This window comes from Salvia splendens, chromosome 8 (genome assembly GCF_004379255.2).
Source record: "Salvia splendens isolate huo1 chromosome 8, SspV2, whole genome shotgun sequence".
NCBI lineage: Eukaryota > Viridiplantae > Streptophyta > Magnoliopsida > Lamiales > Lamiaceae > Salvia > Salvia splendens.
Genome location: NC_056039.1, coordinates 24,506,704 through 24,529,306, shown reverse-complemented (window position 1 = coordinate 24,529,306; position 22,603 = coordinate 24,506,704). Strand labels below are relative to the sequence as shown.

At 38.7% G+C, this 22,603-nt stretch overlaps 2 non-coding genes across 2 annotated transcripts; both read left to right on the top strand.

The window, feature by feature from the left end:
• The first annotated feature begins 1,152 nt into the window (after nt 1-1,152).
• LOC121746297 lies at nt 1,153-1,232 on the top strand. The gene has a single exon (XR_006038996.1). It is a non-coding gene; the product is annotated as a small nucleolar RNA SNORD36 (small nucleolar RNA).
• A 57-nt stretch (nt 1,233-1,289) lies between these two features.
• LOC121746267 lies at nt 1,290-1,413 on the top strand. The gene has a single exon (XR_006038970.1). It is a non-coding gene; the product is annotated as a small nucleolar RNA snoR74 (small nucleolar RNA).
• The last annotated feature ends 21,190 nt before the right edge of the window (nt 1,414-22,603 follow it).

Genomic DNA, 22,603 nt, shown 5'->3' with positions numbered 1-22,603 from the left:
TATATTTCTTATATGAGCTCCTTATGTGAGAACCATTCTCGTTCAATGCATTTTTAACATTGTTCATTTCGATTTATCTATTTAGTTCGATTCTAATGCATTAAAAAATGTTATTTGAATTTTTAATTTCACAAAATTCATATAAATCAAAGCTCGATTTGCTCGTTTTCTGTATAAATTCAAATAAATTAATAAACTAACAAATCAAGCTTTGATTTTTATGAATTTTATGAAATTAAATCAAACTAAATATATAAATCAAAACGAACAACGTTAAAAATGCGTTAAACGTGAGTGTTGCTCATATAAGGAACTCACAATGTATGTAGCATATCATTTCTCTTTATTCTAAAATTATTATTTATATTTAATTTTTGTTAATTGTTACACTACATTTAACACAATAATATTTATTTTTTATATTGAAAGCGCTGGTCTTGCTAATACGAATCGTTGTGTAACTTGTAGTAAGATTCAAATTGGGTGAGTCGGAAATGAATGTGGGCCAAATATTAAAAAGAAGTTAAATAGCCCATTAAGAAATATATAGAAATGCGTAACCCTAGATCTGCAGCTCTATATAACGCGTCGCCCATTCTATTCCATTCAACCTCTTTCTCTCATCTCTTTCATTTCAATCATCCAAAGCTTCAGTTTTTTACTTTCCTTTTCTGATTTCGATACGATTCCGTTGTTTTGCGCCTCTTTGAGTAGCCTGATGAGTAGCTTTCTTCAATGGTAGCGACTCTTCTCATTTTTGGCTTAGTTACGAGGCCAACACTAAATTTAGGCATTTTTGATCGATTGTTGTGCTTTTACCTACTCATCTGTCTTCAGAAAAGCCTTCGACATCTAATCAATCGATAGAATAAATTGTTTCTGGTTTTGGAGAATTTGATTCCCTGCCTCTCGAATAATCAATTGGTAGTGCGTGAAATGCGCAATTACTTACCATTAGGTTCAGACGGAGGCACATAATGAATTGAATCAGTGATTATTTAGCGTTGGGAGCGCCTTCTTGATGTGTTCCCTACTGATTCTGCTTCATACATTTGATTTCTTTTGTTTACTTTTCTAATTTTTTTATGGTGATGATTCCGTAGCTGTTATTGATTATTTTGGAGGAATTGTACCTTTCTATGATTGCGTTTTGGGCAGATGATGAGTTATTTGTGTTTTGTGCTTATCAAACCGTGAAGCTGCAAAATCGAGCTTTTTAAAACTGATGCCCTGTCACATATTTTTAGATTGGATCTATTAAAAGTTTTTACGTAGTTTTCAATTTTCTGAAAAACCTGTTTAAACTAGAAGGCAGGAGAATCCCCGTTTGTCAGGGATAATAGAGTGAGTCGTTGTTTTTGGGTGAACCTCATATCTTCTTTGATATGTGGTTCAGTAAATGATGATACATCTAAAACTTTTAAAATTCTATCTTCCATTTTAATTGCAACTAATAAATATTTTATTCAATTAGTTAATAATTCCAAAAATTACAAATTAAAATCTTAAAAGTTAAAATATTCGTAATTACTGAGACTTATATTAAACTACAATGAGGAATTGGTAATATCCAAAGAACAGACTAGATTAAATCAAAGAACAAAGACGAGATAAGTTATTTACAAATGAAAATCCTAGCGACTAGTTATATCCTCCATAGGGTTTGACTCTCTGCCGAGCACCACTAGTTGTTAACTTGCACACTAAATACACGATTAAGAACTCACTTTAAAGACACCGTTAAGGAGATATAGAATATGGTTCAGGTTGTATATGCAACTTCACAAGACTGGGGACTCCTCTATCTTCACCAAACAATCACAAGGGAGTGTCAACCACATACCGTACTGAATGTAGTGGTATGACAAAATTTCATACCGATGTCTTATCGAGTTTTCAGTATACCGCACTTAAGTATACTGAGAATTCGGTATGATAATTTTCAATATCATTATCATATTGTTATTTCGGTATATCGTATTTTCGGTATGATAATTTTCAATACCATTATCATATTGTTATTGCGGTATACTGTATTTTTGGTATGATAATTTTCAATACCATTATCATACTGTTATTGCAGTATACCGTATCGTATTTACGGTATACTGTACTTTTATTGTCACGACCGCCCTCATTAAGGATAGTAAAGACAGGGAAATCGTGACTAGGGAAGGGACGGAGGAGCAGGGAAGAAAAAGGGGAGGCAAATATGAAAAACCCAATTAACTTCAAAAAGAAATATTTTAGTTTATTGAAAAGTTAAGCAACGGATTTTAGCCTCAAAATACTTAATGTCATAAAGCAGTATTAAATAGTGCGGAAGACTTCTAGAAATTTATTTCAAACACGGCAGCGGAAAAACAAGTATTCAAGAGAGTCAAAGGGAGACGCCTATGTATGAAGACACGACGCATCCGAAATTTCTTAAGGCTCAACTCAACATTCGCAGCAACATCCCGCTCAACATGCACATAAAGAAAACATATGCAGGGCTGAGTACTTGTTGTACTCAATGGGCTCATGCCGAAAACATTTTATAACAGTTATGTCATCCATACCGGTGAACTCGAGTTTTTACGTTTATTTAAGAAATATCACGAGTATCACAAAAACACTTTTCACAGACCGGCCGATCAAAACAATCTCCCACTATTCGCCCACGAGACCGGACGACTAGCAAGGACGGCTCACGATCCCCTCTGTGTACACAGCCTGATAGGGTTTGCGACTCTACTCAGACCCGAATTCGTTTATTATAGCCATGTAGCCTAATGGAGCGAACTCACAAACTAGGCATCAAGCACAATCTCAACATAGCCCTATAGCCTAACGGAGCAAGCTCAAACGAACTAGGCATCAGGCAAAAATCTCAACATCAAAACAATCACGGCATGACATAACACTTTAAACCACCCTTATAACACCACATCATATTTTCGGAAAAATAAAGAGGTTTGAAAAGAAAGCCCACCACGTTCGCTTAACAATTCACAATCCAACTTATGGCAACTCTCGTTCCTCGAGTTCACGAATACAATCACCCTTGTCAACGACAACACAAGTCAGCCTTCCACAGAATCATATTACCATGCATGTCCTATCGTTTCTCTCTCATCGTTTTTCTCAATTTACCCAACCCAATGTTCGTCACAAAGATGGAAAAACACACCATAATATATTTCGACGTATCTCACGCGATCACATCATTAAACACGTTCCTTGGATATACATGCATCATATAATACTTTTAAACTTGAAAATAAATATCCTTTTATCAAAGCAGAAAACTGGCAGAATTGCGCGACCGTTTTATAAAAATCACTAAAAATTCACCCGACCTCATATGAAGCTACATTTTGGTCACAACACAGAATACACATTCAAGTTCATCCTGACAAATTTTCACACTGAAATCACGTCGTTTAGTCAGTCAAATCAATAATTAAACTCTCTGGTCGGAACATAAAATTTCTAACAGCACTGCGCAGTTCATTTGAAAACTTTCCCATAAATTCATCCAATGCCTAAAAAGGCTGAAAATTTTACACGACTTAGAAGACACTTCAAATTTTCATATAGTTCAAGAATCACATCAATCGGAGGTCATTTGGTCAGTCAAAAAGAAAACGAAACATTCTTGGCGAGAACACAGGTTTCTGGCAGATTTGCGCAGTCAACTTCAAAAAATTATTAAATATTCATTTTTCGTCAAAAGGGACTGAAATTCACACACAACACAGAAAACACCTTGAAGTTTACTCAGTTAAAATTTCATATAAAAAATTAGTTCGTTTGATGAGTCAATTACAGATCAGAAGCTACTGGTCGTGCACCACAGATTTCAGGTTCATAGTTTCGAAAATAGGGTTTTCATCTTCCATCAAACAAACACCAACCTTTCATGCTGGAAAACACATAATCATGCTTAAAAGGTTCTCATAATCAAGTTTGCCCATAAACTCACATCATTCACCAAAGATTCAAATCAAACTTCACAAAATTGCATTCAAAACGCATACATAAATGCAAACACAAATTCCCCACCGATTAAATCCTTAGATTTAAAATCCCTACACTCACTAGATGCATGAGGGAGTCGAAAGAATGTTTGGATGGAGAGGAATGAAGAATAGAGGTTTGATTGTACCTTTCTTGAACGAAACAATCGGTAGAAACGAATATAGCTCTTGATTCTTCAACAAACTCTTGGCGAATCGAAATGATCTTGAGTAGAATAGAAAAACAAGTGTGGGAGAAGATGGAGCAAGGGGAGGGGCGTGTGATTTGAGAGGGAGACGTGTGAGATGGGTTTAGGGTTAGGTTTTTGGTTTTATTTATAGAGTTGGGAAATAATATATCCCACAATTAATTGAAGATTTGGGAGAATAAATCAAATAAAGATTTGAGAGATTTGGGGGGAGGGAGGCGTGAATTATGGGGAGAAATAAGGGGAGGATTTTTGAAAATCATAGCTATTTAATTAGCTTATGATTTAATTTGGTATTTCACGGAGTAGAATAAAATAATACGGAGTAGAGAAATTTGTAAAATCCTCCAAAAATAATGAGAAGTAGGCGTGTGGTTTAAGGTTCCTCCCACCAGAAAAAGTTCCAAATCTTTAATAGAGTAAAGTAAGGCAAGATTGGCTAGAATATTCCAATTTAGGCTTGCACAAGGGTCGGAACCCGCCGGTTCCGGGCCCGAACCGGCGGGTCAAGGGTCGGAAAATTCGCGAACCTGAACCGGCCCGCCTAGCTCCCGGCGGTTCCGATTCAGGTTCAAAAAACCGGCGGTTTTCGGCTCGAACCGGCGGTTTTCGGCTCGAACCGCCGGTTCCGGGCCCGAACCGGCGGGTTGACGATTTTTTTTATTTTTATTTTTTTGCATTTTTCAACTTTTCAATTTTAATCAAATTACATTACACTTTTCAAGTTTGCTTTTGTATGCAATGTGAGTAAATAAAATTGAAAAAAATACGGCTAAAGTTGCAATTTTATTGAAATTGCATATTTACAAATTACACGTTACAAGTTACAACAATTACAAATTGAAAACATATGGCGGTCTTGAAGTCTTAAACAAAATTTAAATACAAATGAGACTACTAGTGAAGAACTAATTACAAATGACAAGAAACGACGTTGAAGTTCTTAAACGTATAAGTGTATTATATATATACTCTTAACCGGCGAAGAAGATCTTTCTACATAACTAAATTAAGGACACCTTTAGCAATTCAACTTTAAATGTTGAGTTTCGTCTAACAATCAACAATTATAGTAGAATTGTCAAAAGTTTCCCTCATTAAGCCGTATAGAGAAATATACTTCATCGACTAGAGTATATACAAATACAATTATGCAATTGTATTTGCATATTTTTAAAGTAGGAATTAATGGGAAAAAAAAGAAATAAAAGAAAAAGGACTTGAGCTCAACTTAAATTAAAAATTTAAGTTGAGGTGCCTACGTATCCCAATTGCTCATTTGCATTAGGGAATCAAAGTCCACGTAGTTCTCTTACCTTACATACCTATTTGGCTTGGCCGGCGGCGGTTGACGGTTGGCCTAATCTTCATCCCCGGTGAATTCATCTTGTGATCCCTCTTGACGATCATTCCAATCATTTTCTTGTTCTCGGACGTCAGCTTTGGCCCAATCATCAAGTAACATCACGGCTTCCATATTTTTCGCCGAGAGCTTACTTCTTGATTCATCCAAAACGCGCGAGCCAACACTAAAAGCGGACTCGACGGCGACGGTGGAAGCCGGAACAGAAAAAATCTCCTTGGCCATTGAAGCAAGGATGGGAAAATCTTTCTCGTGGGTTCCCCACCAATCGAGGACGTCGATTTGGGCGGGAGGAGTAGGACCTTCATCACCAAAGGAAAAGAGTGATTCAAAATATAAAACTAATTCACTGACCATACCTGAGGACCTTCCGCCGGTGCTGTAGTTGTATAGGTCGGCTAGTTGGGATTGCGCGTCGGGGTCATCATAATCGGCTTGAAATGCAAAGCCATAGTTATGTTGTGGAGGAGGGGGTCTTCTGACTTGGTGAGTGGTGTTATACTTGGTTTCATATTCGGTGTAGAGAGAGCGCAAGTTATACTCGAGGTTTTGTTGCACAACTGACCGGTCCGGGAGGTTTATTTGAAAGGTTTCTGAGAGGTCGACTCCAAATTCGTCACTAGTATCGGATTGGATTGCTTGAAGGGGACCAAGATCAATTGAACTCAAATTGTTATAATAAAAATCTAAAATTCTAGAGGTACCTGCTAATTTCCATTTTGGATCCAATACCTTTGCAATCAAAAACACGTTAGGAATCTCACTGAAATACTTGAGCCATTTTTCAATCATATAATACAAAACGCACATTAACTCGGGAGAAGAGGAAGCATTTTTCATTGAAGTTTTAAAACCAAGGGATATGTACATGCAATGCTCCAAAACACGAACAGCAGTGCAATAATAAACACCCGACAATTCAACAGTAGCATTTTTGAAATATTTGAACAATTTAAATAAAGCCAAACTGTTATCCCAACAACTATGCGAAAGATATAAATCACGGTAGGGGTTAGTTCTATAAAAATCACATAAAGCATCTTTATGTGTCAAGGTAGAATTCAGACAATCATATGTCGAATTCCATCTATGAGACACATCCATAGTAAAATTCGTGTACCTAACATTCTTTTGATGGCAATATTTCTTCCATGCTTTGCCAATAGCTGGCTTTTGATGGATTAATCTAACTGCATTTCTAATAGGAGAGACATGCTTTTGCCATAATTCAAGCGCATCCTGTACACATAAATTTAAAATATGGCAAATGCATCTTTGATGAAAATACTTACCTCCAATTACCGGTGTACAAGCCGCAATCAAATCGGCAATACTTGCGGTGTTGGCAGTTGCATTATCAAAACCAATAGAAAATATCTTGTTGCATAGCTGAAACTCATTCAACACTTGTATAATCAAAGAAGCAATTTCTGGTGCAGTGTGTGGACTTTCAAATTCTCTAAAACCAATTAAACGCTTGTTCAAAGTCCAACTGTTGTCCACAAAGTGAACCGTAATACCCATGTATGAATGACGGTTAAAACAATCCGTCCAAACATCTGAGCAAATGTTCACCCTGTGGCCCATGTTAACTAAATAACGTGATAATTCTACCTTTTTCTCCAAGCACTGCCGAACGGTAGATCGTTGCACGGTCATTCGACCTATTCTTTTGATTGCTACATTCAACCCACTTTGCATAGTAACCTCAAAACTTTTGTCATCAAAAACATTAAAGGGCATATGCTTCATAGCCGCCCATCTAGTCATTGTATCATCAAAATTCTTTTTATCATATTTAAATAGAGGCGCACCTGACGAACCCGAGCCGGCGCCGGCGAGTTGGAAGTTTAGTTGGCTTTGGGTAGAGGCAGTGCCGCATTCTACCGGATGCTTTGCCACTAAATGGCGACGGAGGGTGCCATATCCACCACCGGCGGACCATTTGTACACTTTATCGCAATAGTTGCAATAAACATGAAAGTCCGAAGTCTCTTCTTGAGAGTTCGGATCGTGAGGACTTGGAATCACCACCGCCACCTTCTTGTAGTGTTTGATAAAAATGTCCGATTTCAAAGGTTTTGCCGTGTTAGTGGGTGCAGGGGGAGGCATCTCCTCATTTCCGCCGGTGCTAGAAGGAATACGAGAATGCGATCTATCCTCGTTGTTGTCCGAGTCCGACGATATAGTAACGTTGAACTCCTCATCTCCCCTACCCCCGCCTTGTTGCATTTCAGCAAGTAGCATGGCGGTCCTATGATCTTCTTCCATCTACAAATATTATGTACGTAGAAGTTAAAAGTATGAACGCAAAAAAAAATTAATGAAATTTTGTGCATGTGAATTGGAAAACAAATTTTTCATTACTTACTTGCATGCGTTCGGCTGCCAATCGGGAAACCTCGTCCATAACATCTCGACGACTAGGTCGTCGAGATTTTGAGGGACGCGTAGTGCTTTGATCTTGGGCTATTCCCTTGCCCCGATCACCACGTCCTGATCCACCACGAGAAGAAGACATATTGAATATATTGATAAATGAAAAGTAATATGGACTTGGAATAAAATATGTATGAAGTATAAAAGAAGTGGTAAATTATGAGCACAACAAATATAGTAGTGAGTAGAAAGTGTAGAATTAAACTTGCGCAATTAGAGAGAATGATGAGAGAATAGAGAAATGGAGATTGAGAATGAAATCCTTGTTAACACAAGAATGGGGTAAGGAAATATGAAGGAGAAGTGAGGTATTTATAGGAGTAAAATTGGAAGAAATTAAAAAAAAAATTCAAATTTCAAACTTTCAAATTTTCGGCCGAACCGCCGGTTTACCGCCTGAACCGGCGGTTCAACCTCAAAACCGGCGGTTTTTCCACGAAACCGGCGGGTTGGTCCACGGTTTTCCTACACAAACCGCCGGTTTCTGACCTCACCTAGCCCCCTACGCCTGAAAAGCTTCCGGAACCGGCGGAAACCGGTCGGAACCGCCGGTTCAAACCGGCGGTTTTCCTCCAAAACCGGCGAACCGCCGGTTCATACCTATCCCTACTTTGAACCCCTACGAACCCCTACGAACCCTAGCCGTTCGACCCTTTGAACCGGCGGTTCAAACCGCCGAACCGCCTGTTTTGAACCGCCGGTTCACGGTTCAAGTTATGCCCGAACCTGAACCGGCCCTTATGACCCTCCGACCCTTCAGCCGGTTCAACCCGCCGGTTCCGGGCCCGGTTCCGGTTCATGAACCGGCGGGCCCGAACCGGCGGTTAACCGGCGGACCGGGCCGGATTGTGCATGCCTATTCCAATTCATTCATGGAAAGAAATAAGTAAGAAATCAATTATAGAATACTTAATTTCTCCTCTCCCAAAAATAGGAGATTTCAAAAATCATGGAAAAATAAATAAGAATATTTTGGTTTTGGATTTAATTTGGATAAATATCCCAAAATAATTAAATAAATCCAAGAAAGAAGATATTACTTCCAATAAATAGAAATGCCGAAAATAATTTGAATAAGGTAACTGGCACAAATATGCATGATCCTATATAATTAAATCCCGCCCATTGGAAAACATATCATATTATTCCACATAACTCTCAACCATTAATTTCACATCGTTAACACAACCTCATAGAAATCAATTTCCAAAAATGCATTTCCAAATCAACATCCACATTAATAAAACGAAAATAAGCCATCAAATTTAAAAAATCAAAAATTTTCCGGGGTGCTACATCCTTCCCCTCTTAACAGAAATTTCGTCCCGAAATTTTAGTCGTCTTCCATAAACTATTCGGGGTACTTCTCTTTCATCCCATCAGTCCTTGTCGGTTTGCTGTTCCTGCCCTTCATTTCCTTTCAGCGCGTACGCTCGCGCTTGCTGTGGGGCCACCTGTCGAATGGGTTGTGGTTGTTGCTGTTGTTCCCCATGTCCCTGCCTATTCCACATTCCTCCTTTGTTGTTATTCGGGCACTCTCGAGACATATGTCCATTTTCACCACAAGTGAAGCATCGGATGCCTCCAGCTCTACACTCGCCAAAGTGGTACTTGGAGCACCGGTTGCAGTGGGGTGCCTTCTGTTGATTCCCTCTCGGCTGTGGCATGGCTTGCCGGTCATAGTCTTGCGTCTGGCGGAAAGTAGAACGGTGTCGCTTGTTGTCATAAGGAGCTCGGTTGTCTTCCCACTTCCTCTTGTCTCGATAGTTCGGTTGAGGTGTTGGTGGTGTAGGATTCGTCGTCGTCTCGTCCTTTGGTAGTGCTTCTTCCACATCTAAAGCACAACTCAAAATTTCGGAGTACGAGATTCCTCTGCGGCTGGCCACGGCTACCCTTATCTCGTGTCTAAGGCCAGAACGGAATTTTGCGGCCATCTACTCATCGGTGTCCACTAACTCGGGCGCATATCGGGTCATTTCACAAAGAGCACGGTCGTACTCCGTCACCGTCATGTTTCCCTGTTTCAGGGTGTGGAACTCCACTATCTTCACCCGTCTATAGCTCATGGGAATGTACTTGTCGTACACCTCTTCCTTGAATTCTTCCCATGTGAGCGCCTCGTGGCGTCGATTAGTTTCCCACCAAAAATCGGCAGGTCCAATCAGTTGATACGTCACGCAAGCTAGACGTTCCCTATCGGTGCATCCCATGAAGTCAAATATACGCTCGAGGTCGCGTATCCAAGCCTCTGCCTTCGGGGGCTCTCCCAGTCCGTCAAACTTTGGAGGGTTTTCCTTTCGGAAGGCCTTAATGTATTCTCTCTCTTGAGGTTGAGGTGGGGGTGGTGGTGGAGGAGGGGGTTGATTCCCTATACTTCCCTCTGATTGTTCCTCCATGTCGTTCTCCACTTGTGGGCCACGTCTGCGTCTTGGTGGCATTCTGGTCCAAAAGACAAGTTAGTATCGTTGTTAGTATTTGTTGTTATCAAAATCGTAACTTCCTTGCATTCGTCGCACTCTGACGTTATATTAGGCGCCCTTATATGCGGGTTGTTTTATCCGTGCCATTTACGCGAAGACGAAGGTTTTCCAACATATATTCTATCTCGTTATTTGTGATAAATCTAGGGTTCGTCACGCATCACCAAATTTGAGGCCGCCCTAAGGCTTCCTATGTTCACATGCTTACGTCGTAGTACTTTCACACATAACACATACTTAAGTCATCATACCAATCTTGCTCATGTCTCACATAATCATACCATAACAATATTATATTCGCACACACAACACGTGCTTAGATCATCTTGCCAATCATGTTCATATTCCACATAATCACACTATCACAATATCATTTTCACACATATAACACGGGTTTAGATTATCGTTCCAATCATGCTCATGTCCCCCATAATCATATCACTACATTATCATCTTCACACATAACGTTTATTCACATGCGTACACTTGCCAAAACATCCTCATCATAACATCATCAATTTCATACATCAATCTCGCATTCTTTCAACAACTTAAACATACCTCACTTTCTTTGGTTGAGCGTGATGCTTCGGGTGTTGAGTCTTCGTGACACTTCTAGTCTAGGGGTACTGATCTAGACTTAGACTGAAAGAAGACTCTCGGACCAGAGCGAAAGAACGAAGCTTTGATACCACTCTGTCACGACCGCCCTCACTAAGGATAGTAAAGACGGGGAAATCGTGACTAGGGAAGGGACGAAGGAGCAGGGAAGAAAAAGGGGGAGATAAATATGAAAAACCTAATTAACTTCAAAAAGAAATATTTTAGTTTATTGAAAAGTTAAGCAACGGATTTTAGCCTCAAAATACTTAATGTAATAAAGCAGTATTAAATAGTGCGGAAGACTTCTAGAAATTTATTTCAAACACGGCAGCGGAAAAACAAGTATTCAAGAGAGTCAAAGGGAGACGCCTATGTATGAAGACACGACGCATCCGAAATTTCTTAAGGCTCAACTCAACATCCGCCGCAACATCCCGCACAACCTGCACATAAAGAAAACATATGCAGGGCTGAGTACTTGTTGTACTCAATGGGCTCATGCCGAAAACATTTTATAACAGTTATGTCATCCATACCGGTGAACTCGAGTTTTTACGTTTATTTAAGAAATATCACGAGTATCACAAAAACACTTTTCACAGACCGGCCGGTCAAAACAATCTCCCCACTTTCTCATCAATCAATCAATCACATCCTTTTACCATAGTGCGACGAAATTGTGGCCACACTATTCGCCCACGAGATCGGCTGACTAGCAAGGACGGCTCACGATCCCCTCTGTGTACACAGCCTGATAGGGTTTGCGGCCCTACTCAGACCCGAATTCGTTTATCATAGCCATGTAGCCTAATGGAGCGAACTCACAAACTAGGCATCAAGCACAATCTCAACATAGCCCTATAGCCTAACGGAGCAAGCTCAAACGAACTAGGCATCAGGCAAAAATCTCAACATCAAAACAATCACGGCATAACATAACACTTTAAACCACCCTTATAACACCACATCATATTTTCGGAAAAATAAAGAGGTTTGAAAAGAAAACCCACCTCGTTCGCTTAATAATTCACAATCCAACTTATGGCAACTCTCGTTCCTCGAGTTCACGAATACAATCACCCTTGTCAACGACAACACAAGTCAGCCTTCCACAGAATCATATTACCATGCATGTCCTATCGTTTCTCTCTCATCGTTTTTCTCAATTTACCCAACCCAATGTTCGTCACAAAGATGGAAAAACACACCATAATATATTTCGACGTATCTCACGCGATCACATCATTAAACACGTTCCTTGGATATACATGCATCATATAATACTTTTAAACTTGAAAATAAATATCCTTTTATCAAAGCAGAAAACTGGCAGAACTGCGCGACCGTTTTATAAAAATCACTAAAAACTCACCCGACCTCATATGAAGCTACATTTTGGTCACAACACATAATACACATTGAAGTTCATCCTGACAAATTTTCACACTGAAATCACGTCGTTTAGTCAGTCAAATCAATAATTAAACTCTCTGGTCGGAACATAAAATTTCTAACAGCACTGCGCAGTTCATTTGAAAACTTTACCATAAATTCATCCAATTCCTAAAATGGCTGAAAATTTTACAAGACTTAGAAGACACTTCAACTTTTCATATAGTTCAAGAATCACATCAATCGGAGGTCATTTGGTCAGTCAAAAAGAAAACGAAACATTCTTGGCGAGAACACAGGTTTCTGGCAACTTCAAAAAATTATTAAAAATTCATTTTTCGTCAGAAGGGGCTGAAATTCACACACAACACAGAAAACACCTTGAAGTTTACTCAGTTAAAATTTAATATAAAAAATTAGTTCGTTTGATTTGGTCAATTACAGATCAGAAGCTACTGGTCGTGCACCACAGATTTCAGGTTCATAGTTTCGAAAATAGGGTTTTCATCTTCCATCAAACAAACACCAACCTTTCATGCTGGAAAACACATAATCATGCTTAAAAGGTTCTCATAATCAAGTTTGCCCATAAACTCACATCATTCACCAAAGATTCAAATCAAACTTCACAAAATTGCATTCAAACGCATACATAAATGCAAACACAAATTCCCCACCGATTAAATCCTTAGATTTAAAATCCCTACACTCACTAGATGCATGAGGGAGTCGAAAGAATGTTTGGATGGAGAGGAATGAAGAATAGAGGTTTGATTGTACCTTTCTTGAACGAAACAATCGGTAGAAACGAATATAGCTCTTGATTCTTCAACAAACTCTTGGCGAATCGAAATGATCTTGAGTAGAGTAGAAAAACAAGTGTGGGAGAAGATGGAGCAAGGGGAGGGGCGTGTGATTTGAGAGGGAGGCGTGTGAGACGGGTTTAGGGTTAGGTTTTTGGTTTTATTTATAGAGTTGGGAAATAATATATCCCACAATTAATTGAAGATTTGAGAGAATAAATCAAATAAAGATTTGAGAGATTTGGGGGGAGGGAGGCGTGAATTATGGGGAGAAATAAGGGAAGGATTTTTTAAAATCATAGCTATTTATTTAGCTTATGATTTAATTTGGTATTTCACGGAGTAGAATAAAATAATACGGAGTAGAGAAATTTGTAAAATCCTCCAAAAATAATGAGAAGTAGGCGTGTGGTTTAAGGTTCCTCCCACCAGAAAAATTTCCAAATCTTTAATAGAATAAAGTAAGGCAAGATTGGCTAGAATATTCCAATTCATTCATGGAAAGAAATAAGTAAGAAATCAATTATAGAATACTTAATTTCTCCTCTCCCAAAAATAGGAGATTTCGAAAATCATGGAAAAATAAACATAATAAATTAAATTAACACAACAACACTTACTTTTATTCAATTTCTTTATATAACTCAAGATCATCATCACTTGGATCCTTATATAAGCTGAACTTAGCTCCTTTGACCCAATCATTCGTGCACATGTACGGTATATATACCGAAGAATCGGTATACCGCGGTATAACGCATGTAAGGTATATAACGAAGATTCGGTATACCACGGTATATCGCGGTATAGGATATTGGATACAGTTACCGTACCGAAAACCAGTATTTTTGGTATTTTTTTTGGTACGGTAAGTCCGGTATGTCGGTATTTTTTCCTACCCCTACTCTCTTGTACCAAAGGACCAAAGTCCATTAGCCTTGGAGAACTTTTCCCTCATATCACACTTAGAACATGCATGCTATCCACAATCACAGGGCAACTTTTTGATGCAAGATAACAACTTTTCAACAGATAAACACTTAGTGTCCGTATCTACTAGATTAAGATCAGTATTCTTGGTTTTGTCATGCAAGACAGTTTTTACACAACTGAATGGTAGATTGACTGTCAGGAAAAAAAACAGGCAAAGACTAAGGAAATTCAGCTCAGTAAGCACTCCCTTCAGCCAAATGGCCTCTTTCATGGCTTTTGTTATAACAATGTATTCAGACTTGGTTGTTGAAATAGCCACAATGTGTTGGAGTTGAGACTTTAAGCTGATACAAGATCTGCACACAGTAAAAGCATAGGAAGTAGTGGATTTTCTCTTGTCCCTATCATTAGTATAGTTAGAATTCACATAGCTAAGTAACTCAACAACATTGTCATACTTTGAGTTACACAGACCATACTTAGAAGTATGTTTCAAGTATCTCAACAACCATTTCAAAGGTCCTAATGCACAGGGCCATGATTAGATATGTATATACTAAGCAAAGAAACAACATAGACAATATCAGGTCTTGTACTAACTATTAGGTACATCATTGAGCCAATAGCATTTGCATAAAAAATCTTTTTCATGGTAGCAACTAGCAATATCATCATCAAACTTAGGGAAAAGATCTTTACTTAGTAAAAATAAGCAGTTAAAGGAACAAGAACAGATTTAGCAATAGACATATTAAACTTTTGTGAATTTTATGCACATAGGGCTAGAGGTGCCCACGAGTCCGGAACCGACAATTATGGTTTTGGAAATTTCCGAATCAGAACCGAACTGCAAAGGTGTTTCGCGGTTGCGGTTCCAGTTCCAAAACTGCTAATTTCAGCTTCTGTTCTGAGATTTATTACGCTTTCCGGAGATTTATTACGGTTTTCACGGTTTCAAACCACCGATTTTTGGCATTTTTTGTGATTCTGGTATAGTTTCAGTTCGAAAATTTTCAAACTTGAACCAAACCACGATTCTAAAATCGATGGTTTCGATTTTGGTAAATTCTCATGTTTCCGATTTGGAACCGTAACAGCCGGTTATGATTGCGCGGTTAATCGCGGAACCGTAAACCTTGGGAACCTCTACATAGGGCTCTTGGTGAAGTGAAAACGAGTTTCTTCTTCTCTACAATTGCGCTCTCCATCTTTCTCATCTTCTTTTGTCGTTGTGGCTTACTCAAGTTGGATTCTCAAGCTGATCAAGCTGGTCAGGGGGGTGCCTTCTACCTGCGAACTCAGGTGAGTGGATCCTGTGGGGATTCAGACTGATCAACTTAACTTAATCCGACATGAGTGAGATGAACAGGGTGACGCAAAATCGTTTTTAAAACTTTAACTCACAATACTATTAACTAGACTTGAAAGACTAAACTGACTAAACTGGACTGATCTTCTTGCTAAACTGATTAAATCTACTTGATCAACTCATCCTATCATTTCCTGAAATGGACAAATAGAATAAAGTGATAACTGTTAGTCTCCTGCAAAATGTACGATAAAGTAAAACTCTTCTAACGACTTCATCTTCTTCACATAATCAACAAGGAAAACAGAGTAAAGCAGATCTGAACGATTACTAGTAATGAAACATCATAACAATTTGTTAACTTAAATCTACTCCTAAGAACTTAACTACATTCACGCAAACAAGGGGCTAACCCATGATTATGCTGAAATTACAACTCATCTACCAGATCTAAACATCCTAAAACTTTGTATCCATAATATTCTTCGCAACTAGACAAAACATAAATCGACGACTAAGATCGATCCAAATCAAACCGCAACAGAACATTTGAGCTAAGATATGCATCGTAATTAGGAAATCAACAAAGATCAAAGAATTCATGCATAATTACAGAGCATTGCAATGGGAATTGAAATCATAACACTGAAATTACTGGATCCAAACCTCAAGAGTTAACAAAAGCGTAAACTAAAAATAGACAAAAGAAACTAGAAATTGTTTCATCGCCCCTTCTCGAAGCGGGATTACAGAACCAGAGCAAAATAAGTAATAAAAAAACCAACACCCAAAACGCCACCAAACTAGACTAGAACGGGAACCAAGTGTGTGTGTGTGAAAGAAACCATCAAAATGAAGTGAAACGAGCTTCCATTTCAGCCCTAGAAGAGAGCCGAATTCCTAAGGTTGTGCACCATGGACCGTGTCGACCTCCTCTGCTTCTCGCGCTGGGATTTTTATATATTGAGAGGCGTAGGGCTCTGATCCCTAGGGTACCATCCTCTCAAATTGTCATCCCTGCCCTTGGCTTTTGGTGGGGTCCTTAGCTCAATCTTCTATGTGGAAAACTCCTGCCTGGTTCGTTTTCTTCTAACTTGATCAACTCAGCATTGCAGGTTTTAGACTTCATTTCTTGATTCGTTCGTCCGCCCAACTGATCAGTTCAATCTTCTGAATATGGCGGAATTTCACACACCTGGCTCATATTTGCATGTTAGATTTACAGATTTGGGTGCAGTTCTATCACAGAAAACATGCATGAAACGCGTCTCATCATGAAGCACTAGGATAAACTCCTTTCTATGCCTGACGATATTAATCCCCAATATCTTCCGGGCATCACCCAAGTCCTTCATATCAAAGTTCTCGCTCAAGGCAGTTTGTATAGATTTTATAGATTTAATATCATCAACATAAAGCAACAAGAACTAAGGAATTCTTCCAAGATTTTTAACATATAGACATGCATAAAAGGTACTCCTAACAAAGCTTAACTTCTGAATACATGTATTAACTTAATGTTCCACTATATAAGGGACTACTTCAAACCATATAAAGCCCTTTTTATTAAGCAAACATGATTAGGAAACTTAGGATCCACAAATCCATCAGGCTGTTTCATATAGATAGTTTTATCAAGATCACCATGAAGAAAAGCAGTTTTAACATCCATTTGTTTTATTTCGCAATTAAGGTGAGCACACAAAACAAGCATCGGTCTGATAGTAGTAAATTTCACAATAGGAGAAAATATTTCTATATAATCTACCCGCTCTTGCTCTTGCTGAATAAACTCTTTGGCCACAAGTCTGTCCTTATACATAATACCATCTATCTCATTTTTCAACTTATAAAGCCACCTGCAATCAACCACAGAGGCACCAACAAGTAAAGAAACCTGGATCCAGGTACGGTTTATAAACAATGAATTCATTTCATCCTTCATGACTTTTAGCTACAAATTCCAGGCTTTAGATTTCACAGCCTGCTTATAAGGCTGAGGCATCCCCATCAAATTCAAACACTTTAAAAGCGAAAGCAAGCAAGTTCACAATTCCAGTATATCTATCAGGGGCAGTGATGGTTCTTTTAACCTTATCCCTAGACAACAAATAGTGATGCAAGTCAGGCTCATCAACAATAGAATTATCTTGGACATCAGTGATCAGGGGGTGTATCATGAACCACAGGGTCCTCAGCTTGGTCACCATTTGGTTCACGGATTGGATCATTGATCCACACCTGCTCAACCTCATTTGAGGCACCAGGAGGAGTCTCCATCTCACTTTGAATGTGTGTAGGAGACTCACTGATGGGAGCAGACTGCACATTGCTTAAGATATGGGAATTGAGTCTCATTAAAGACTAAATCCAAAGACCTACTTGCGTGTTGTCGTACGCGTGATCAGAAGATACTTTCAAAACCTTAACCCACAAATACTATTGGGTAGTACAGGGAAGTAAGGATCGAATCCCACAGAGATGAAGGTGTATGCGTATGTGTTTGGGACATTTTAGAAGGGTTTTGGCTGCTGCCACGCAACTACAGTGGGTTAAGTTTTATTTACTGGACTCGACAGAAATAGGAGATGACTCTACCTAACTGACCAACTAAATGGGAAAAGTAAGGAAAGCATGCATAACTACTAAACTTGAGACAAACATTTAAATCTAAGATTACACAACTAAGAGCACGTGTAACTACAAGATCATGTTGGAAACTTACCTAAAATAGACAGACAAAGTGCAAAAGTAAAGAGGTGACCATTCTTCCTAAACTGGCTAAGGTGGAAGAAAGGCGGTGAAAAGCAAAAAACATGCAGCAGGCTCAAATATGAATTTCTAAATACCTCGATCTGAATTTCTAACTACCTCTACTTCATCTTCTTCATGTAATCAACTAAGAATAGAGTAAAACAGAGCATAAGATGAATCAACGAAAACAGAGCATGCATGCAAATGAGAGGTAAATGCAAATTTTAAACTAAAGCTACCAGATCTACTCTAACTGACATAGCGGAAACGACGTACAGACAGAAACAAGCAAAATTCATGCAGATTCAAAACAGAGCACATTGGATCTACGAAATGAAACACTAATCTAACATGGATCCTCTGAAATCAGACATCATCGAGCTAGATATAAGAGATTCGAACAACGTAAACAAGCTGAGCATCATGAAAACCAACAAACACTTCCATAATCATGAAAACAAGGCAAGATAAACTAGATCTATGAAATCAAGCACCAACCAAACCAGATCTAAAGGTTCTAGACAACTAACAATTGCGAAAAGCATCCAAGGAAACTGAAACAAAGCTCAACACCATGAGATTCAACAAAAACACCAATGAAAACTTCCATAACTCAAATTCAAACCAGATTCAACCAAATCCAACGTCAATATACAAACCAAACACCGAAATGCTGAAAGATCTTCAAACTCAGATGTCCAGATCTCAGAAAAACACTTAAGAAACGAAACTAAAGTGAATCAAAACATAATGTAAGATTGTATCTCGCTCCTAAAGCGAATGAACCGCAGTGAACGGTTGGAACACGATTTGAAACTAAGGACAACCGGAACTGAGTGGACTGTGTGTAGAATGGTGAGCTCCCCGGAGGCTACTGATTTCTTCATGTTTGGTCCATTTATATAGGGAGGCTAGAAACCTAAATCCCTAGGGTATGTCTCTAATGATTTGACATTTGTACCCTTAAAATAAGGGTGTCTTCGAATTCTCTCTCCTCTGGCCCACTCTTTACACTGTCTGCTCCTTCTGATAATTCTCCTTGGTCAATTAGGCGGTTTTTCGGAATTTTTACTCCATTTATGCTCAATCTGCATCTGCTCGGTCAAGCTCCACAATCTACTAGACCTAGCAACAACCTGCAAAATTAAACTCAAAATTTATGCATTATCTCCCCAACAAACATGTAAAACACACACAAACCAATGCATGAAATGAGCCTTATCAGAAACCCTAATAGGAATTAAGAGCCCTATCTTGCGCCGCAATCTCAAATCTTAATCTCACTCTCACAATTCCCGTCCACGGTCCGTCTTCGGTGAAGTCCTCCATCTCTAGCGGACTCAAGTCATCTGGCTTCTGTCACGCTTTCACTGTCTCCCTTCTCTCCGGCGACGATTCTCTCACGCTCACCTGAAGCCACCGCACATCTTCTCTTCCGTGAGCGGCGACGATTCTCTCACTGCACCTCTTCTCAGCCTCCAGCTCCAAGAGACTCAAGTCACTCCACACGCTACACACGCGGGGTCCAAAGTGATTAAGTGAGTATTTTATTTTATATTCTATATAGAGCACATTGATGATTTATAAACTTCCAGAAAAGATGATTCCATCCTTTAATTATCTTACCGAATTAAGTCATCGTCACTTTATATTTGAAACCAACTTGTTGTGCAAATGTGGTATGCTATTGGAATGGGGTACAAATGTGGTATTCCTTGTACATGGTGTTGTATTTGTGTAATGGGGCTGCTAGCTATGTGTGTATGTCTATTAAGTGACTTCACCTTGTTTGGGATGAAATATGACAGGTCCCTCCGTCTCAATTGTTTAGTGCTACATTCTGTTTTGGTATGTTTTTCATACTCATGTCAAAATGTGCTCATGCGGTCCTGGAAATTAACACAACCATTTAATTATTTAAGCCTAGTTTATTATTTGTCACTTAAATAATTCTTAGAACTAAATTTTCTAATGAATGCAGCAAATGTTCTGTGGTTGTATGTGTATATATCAATATGTGTGTTGATAAAATACTCCAGATCAGTTCTATGACAACAGGATTGAGACCCACAGATTACAATATTCATTTTTGTTATTTTTCCAGAATGGAATCAGATGCTTCTCATTCGCTTCCACCTACTTCTAAATCATAAAAGCTACAAATCACTTCAACAAATGAAGAGGGTCCTAGTAGAAAACGATCAATAGAAATTCAGCAGAAAAACCTCCTTTAGCTCCCAAAAGGAGAGGTGGAAGGCAATATTGGCAACTCTTCCAAAGAGGAACGAAGAAAATGAGTAAATGGGAAAAACAAATAAGGATATGCAACTTCTGCAAAACTGAAGTACCAACCCTTACTAGGTGTACTAGTGGATTAAAATATCACTTGGAGAAGATGTGCGAATTAATCCCATTATATGTTGTCAGTGGAAGTATGAAGGGTCAAACTGTGTTGACAAATGAGACTAGGGGGAAAAAGGTCAGCTTGTGCCTCACTCTTTTGATAAAAAAAGGTGAGAGTTGAAGGTCACAGAATATGTCATTATAGATGAAGTGTCCTTTAGAGCCGTTGAAGGAAAATGAGTTTTTGCGCTTCTCCATGAATTGGAACCAAGATTTCGAATTCTCGATCAAAATAAGGTTGCAGATATGGTCTTTGAATTTTTTTTAGATATGAAGAAGAGAACTCAAAGTGGGCTAAATGGGTAGAGAGTGAGTATTACTACCGACACATGTACATCTATTCAAAATATCAACTACATGGTTGTCACAACGCATTTTCTAGATAGTGACTAGAAATTGCATAAGAGTATAATCAATTTCACAAAATTTACAAGTCATGTCGGAGAAGAAAAAGGCAAAATGATTGAGGTTTTCTTGAGAGAATGGGAGATATAAAAAATATTTTCCATTGTGGTTGATAATGCATCTTCAAATGACAGTGCGATTGATTATTTGAAGAAAAGAATGTGTATTGAAAACACATTGTTATTTGATGGAAAATATTTGCATCTAAGGTGTGCTTGTCATATACTTAACTTGATTGTTAAGGATGGATTGAAAGAGCTTAATTATGCAATTAAGTCTATCAGAAATGTTATTGTGTTTATTCATTCTTCCCCTTCTAGATTGAACAAGTTTAGGGAGCATGCGGCACTAGCCAAGTTTTCTTGTATGTCAACGGTGTCCATGGATGTGAAAATTAGGTGGAATTCAACTTATAAAATGCTTGATGTTGCATTGAAGTATAGAAGGGTATTTGAAAGAATGGCTGGAGAATGGACTCTTTTCAAGAGATACTTTGATGAAAATGGTGAAAAGGGTAAAACAAGAATGGGACATTGATACGCTCGGATTTTGCACGGTTTTAAGGTCATCTTTTGGTCCGTTTTTAATGTCAAATCGCATTACATGTCCATTATTTGCATATTTTGTCTATTTTGGTATTTTGACATGTTTTGTGAGAAATGTGCATATTTGAGCCTAAAAAGGGAGTCAAAACGCGAAGGTGGAAATCTGGAGCTGTTCTGCATGTCCAGCGGTCCGCTGCAACATTGCCAGCGACTGCTGGCGCCCAATGACCGCTAAGCCAGTAACGGCCAGCTCTGGGAAAGTTGTGCATAAAATCAAGACACGTCTAGCGACTGCTGGAGTATGCGTGGCGACCGCTACCGAGAGTCCAGAGACTTATGGGATGATGAATGGCGACCACTGAAACAAGTGCAGCGACCGTCAGCTAAAGGTCAGAAGCCTCGGATCAACTCATGGCAGCCGCTGGCCAAGGTGCAACGGCCCGCCTGGAAAAACCGGAGAGCGAATTTGCCCTACTTTCTCTCCAAGATCTACCATATTTTGCAACCATTTTCCTTATTTGAGAATGGGAGATTTTCCCCCTATAAATAGGCCCCAAATCTTCATCAAAAAAAAGTTCTTCTCTTTGCAAAATTCATCCAGAGTTCATAAGTTAGAGTGCTTCATTGTGCAAGGAGTTGAAGAAGTATTCAAGATCATCAAGGCTACAAGGATTCAACCTTTGGGTTTAATTGCTTTAGTTCTTATGTTTTCATTGTCTTCCCTTCAATCTATGTTTTTAGCTTATCCAATCATGTGTAACTAAACTCATAGGATTCTAGGGATGTGTTAGTAACTTTTATTGGTTTATACAATTCTTATTTAATATCCGTTTGTTCTTTCTTTGTTTCTTCCTTAAGTTATTCTGTAATACTTCACGCTTGAGTGACACATTCGGTGATGATTTAATATAACTTGCTACATAATTGTGAGAGGAGGTTGGCTAGTTAGATCCACTTAATAGAC